Source organism: Bidens hawaiensis, unplaced genomic scaffold (assembly GCF_021521415.1).
Source record: "Bidens hawaiensis isolate Kalapana, Puna unplaced genomic scaffold, B.hawaiensis_p1.1 tig00055224_1, whole genome shotgun sequence".
NCBI classification, from domain to species: domain Eukaryota; kingdom Viridiplantae; phylum Streptophyta; class Magnoliopsida; order Asterales; family Asteraceae; genus Bidens; species Bidens hawaiensis.
This window is the reverse complement of record NW_027499982.1, coordinates 10178-13953: the sequence shown is the minus strand read 5'-3', so window position 1 is coordinate 13953 and position 3776 is coordinate 10178. Positions and strand designations below refer to the sequence as shown.

At 35.9% G+C, this 3776-nt stretch overlaps 1 pseudogene across 1 annotated transcript; it reads right to left on the bottom strand.

Moving 5' to 3' along the window:
* LOC143601032 (floral homeotic protein APETALA 2-like) lies at positions 1-1636 on the bottom strand (annotated as a pseudogene). The gene is made up of 5 exons (XR_013147582.1): positions 1147-1636; positions 981-1006; positions 837-867; positions 605-692; positions 1-308 (listed from the first exon to the last, which is right to left on the bottom strand). The product of XR_013147582.1 is annotated as a floral homeotic protein APETALA 2-like (transcript).
* Positions 1637-3776: the final 2140 nt, after the last annotated feature.

Here is a 3776-nt window from a genome sequence, read left to right as displayed (position 1 = left end):
TTCTCAAATTTGTTAAAACAACTGTTTGTGTATAAACTAGAAATCTTTCACAAAAACAAAATGTTGGCATTTTGATGATAGATTTCAAGACCAAAATAGTACTGTGACATGTTTTTTATTTTATATATGATGAACAAGTTAAAAAAGATAAAAATAACGTACTTTTTCCCTAATAATTGGCCCATTCTTGCTTCCCATCTACCACATTTGTGCAATGTAACTCCTCTAAATTTTGAACTCCCTCTTGGATATCCTGTACTTTGTCTCCGTAGCACATGCACAAATTCTTCCTTAGTCAAATTGCTCATCTGTATGTATATTTTTTTAGTTTTCAAAACCACAAAAATCACATAAAAAACAAATGAAGCCCACCTTTTTTTTTTCAAAACATTAAATCGTCTTTACCATTAAATTCAAACGGTTTACAAAAAAGTGATAGGTAAAGAGGCAACTAATTGCCCTACAACCCTCTTCATACATATGTTTTTAAGAAGAAAACATGCTTTAAAATATACATGTCACTGTTGAAGATGAGGTGAATGTAAATGTAAAAGACACTGAAAGTGAAAACACATGACAAAGCGACACACACCAACCAACCAACCTGTTTCAGATCGTCTTCATAATCTTGTAGACTGAAATTTATGTCAGCCTCCATTCCTCGGAACTTGATAGCTGCCCTATCGTATGCACTGCATATTATTTATACATTACATTATTCTTCTTCTTTTGTTACTTAATTAAACCCTAATATATTATAATCGACATTTAATTAATTGTCTTTAATTAAATATATTAAAAAGGGAAATAAAAGGGTGTGTGTTGACTGTGCTCACCGTGCAGCTGCATGTGCAGTGTCGAACCCACCTGATTTACCATGAACAAATTAAAAACATTAATAAGAGTACTTTTTATATTAACAAATAAAAAAAAAACAAAAGTATTCTTAAAAACACAAGTTGCAACAATATAAGACATACCAAGATACACCTGTTTCCCACAATCCCTAAATTATCAAACAAGATTTCAACAATTAGACAACAACAAAAAAATATTATTATTTAATAAAATTTTCAAAAACAGGTAAAAAAACATTTTAGAAAATAATAATAATAATAATAATAATAATAATAATAATAATCTAACCATATGTGTGATTCCCATCGGCCAGTTCTTCTGTAAAAGGTGACTCCACGATACTGTGAGCTTCTAGAACGCGGTCCACGTCGGCTTTTCTTCAGCGGCTTTCAAGAGGAACCTCCGGCGGTCCAGATTTTCCGGCAAACCCACCGGAAACAGACTGCTGCCGGAATTGAACACCCACCCAGTTAGCAGCCGGGAAAGTAGTAGTTGCCGCCGGTGACATAGGCACAACGGCGGGGCCCACATCAGGATCATCGACGGGAAAGAACTGGTGGGTCACCGGCTGATCTCCGTCGTCGTCGCCGTCGTCGCCGTTCATAACCACGACAGAGGAGCTAGAATTCGAAGCGGATCCAACGCCTTTACCTTTACTGTTATTATTATTATTATTGTTATTATTGTTATTATTATTATCATCCAACGGTGAATAACAACCGTTGGATTCTTCCGGGTGTTCTTTTCTCAGATCGGGTGACCCGTTTAGATCCCACATTTTTTTCCGGCCAACTATATTTATGAATATAAAAAAAGAAGTTAAGAAGCGATCTGTATATAAAAAAATAAGTTAATGGTAAGGCTGAGGGGTGTGGAGCGCTAGAGGGGGCGCGTGAGCCCATCCGCTCGCGCCCCGGGGCGCGAGCACCACACCACCGAGGCGCGAGAGGGGCGCGAGAGAGGCGCGAGCGCGGAAAAAGAGGCAGGCGCAAGGCCAGTAGCGGCTGGGAATGGGCGTAAAGGTGTCTTGGGTTGCGTAAATAGAGCCGTTGGGCTCTTTGTTTATTAAAAAAAAAATTTTTTTTTCTCTATAAAACCAATATCACATACCACCCAAAACCAATATCACATACCAATATCACATACCATCAACCCATTTTAACCATATCAAACACAACTTCAATCTCCAAACTCATATTTTACGAAGAAGCAAGAGTCTGCTAGAAAAGATATTGAAAGAGCTTTTGGAGCTATAAAAAAACAATATTATGTTCTGGCGAACCCGATACGTTATTGGACTCGGGAGAGGATAATGGACGTCGTCTACACGTGTCTTATCCTACACAACATGACGTTAGAAGACGAGGGCAAAGCTATATGCCAAAACTACAAAGGTGACATTCCGCCACAACCGTCCACAATCAGTGATCAACAAAAACTTCATAACATAGCAAATATCAAGAGCCGTGAGATACACGGGGATCTTCGACATGAGTTGGTTGTACATTTGTGGGCGAGGCGACCAGATGATCTTGTATTAGATTAGTTTTATTATTAAATATTATTGTTTGTTTAATTTTTAGTATGTTTTTTTTTATTATGAATTTTAAAAAAAATGTGTGTTTTTTTAAATAATTTTTGAGTTTTTTTAATAATACGTTTTTTTAATACATTTATAAAAAAATAAAAAAAAACCGCTCGCGCCCCCTCTCGCGCCCCTCCACACCATGTCCCGGGGCGCGAGCACCACTACCAACACCCATCTTATCAAGTTTCTCTCTTTGCCACACGTCACAATATTATTGGCTGGAGCCCCCACTCGCGCCCCCTCTCGCGCCCCCCACACCCCTCAGCCTAACATGATTATTAATTAGAGAAAGTGAAGTGTGTGATGGTTTGTTGATCTTTATCGGAGCAAGTCTAAAAAGAAGTGCTTGGTTGGAAGAGGTCTAGGAAGAAAAAAGAAACCAAGGATTCATAAAGAGAGATAGGAAGAAGGTTTAGGTTTAGGTTTAGGTTTAGGTTTAGGTTTAGGTTGGCTATACATACATATATTATTATGTATGTGTATCTATCTATGAAAGCATAGATTATACGACTCTCCTTCCCACCAGCTTTAATTTTCTCTCACTAGATCTTGTCTATAGTCTCATCTTCTTTCCATTTTGGTCATGTGTATTAATAGCTGTTAACGTTGGTATGTGAATTTTGACTTAGGTTTACATGACAATAGAAAAAAGAAGAAAAACACTTTTTTTTATATCTTTTTATAACAAGTTGAAATACTTGTAAACTACTCGAAGTTAATTTATTAAAAGTTTAAACTGAACCGAGCTGACTAAAGAAGATTTAGCCAAATTTAGTTCTAAGGCTTGAATCGAGTCTAGATATAGAGCTCAAAACGAATCTAGACCATCCAAGCTCAAAAATTTTAACACAAAAAAAAATTTTAGTATTGAAAAAATCTGAAACCACAGAAAAAAGTTTATGGCTTCTTAAGATAGATTAAACTAGCAAAAGTCTTGCACCTCTGGTGTTGTTGATCCTTCACATGTTAAGAATCTGAACATATCAAACTAATATCATATGACTTCAATGATTGTTTTATGGCTTTCAACCTCTTTTGTTCTTATTTGAATCTTCATACCCTAGTCACATGTGAATCAACGAAATCACATGTGGTTAGACACCGAATTTAGTTTAAGATTAGTTTCAAAAGTGATTTCCGGTGAAATAAAATTAAATTTTGTAAAACAACTGTTACTTCAAAAATTATACAAAACTCGTTATAAGGTTTTTGACTGATTACATATATCAAGTTCATTTACGTATCACTTTAATTTCATCATAAGGTTCATTCTGTTCAAAAAGCATGTGCTCGTTAATTTACTTTTTAACACTTTTCTTTTTTTATCACA